We start from the raw sequence: 426 nt of genomic DNA, 5'->3' as shown, positions 1-426 counted from the left end.
CAATATAAGATTGCAAAGTTATATCATTCACAAACTAACTATGTCAGGTGCTATATGATTTCAAGTTATGATTTGACCAAAATTTGGATATAAAATCTAAGCATGAATTTGAATAAGTACTATACTAAAACTGATAATAGTATCAAGAGAGAGTAGCTTTCACTAGGCAAGGCTCTACAATCCATGTTGAGAAAAAAAGGTACAAGGCTATATCAACTTACTCTAATGTGAACCACCATTAAAAGAGAATTGAACTCAACCTTTTATATCCCCCTTAAGTTTAGAAGCATATTTAATGAGGCAGATTTGATGGGCCCTTGGCTACCCATAAGGATTTCAATGCTCCTCCCTAGGGTGACACCTATTATTTACAAGGCATGGGGACCCCAATCTCCCATTAAGAAAAGAAGTCAGTAGTTGATGCCA

This window comes from Nuphar pumila, chromosome 11, assembly GCF_984573655.1.
Source record: "Nuphar pumila chromosome 11, dmNupPumi1.hap1.1, whole genome shotgun sequence".
NCBI lineage: Eukaryota > Viridiplantae > Streptophyta > Magnoliopsida > Nymphaeales > Nymphaeaceae > Nuphar > Nuphar pumila.
Note: the sequence above shows the minus strand (reverse complement) of the source record.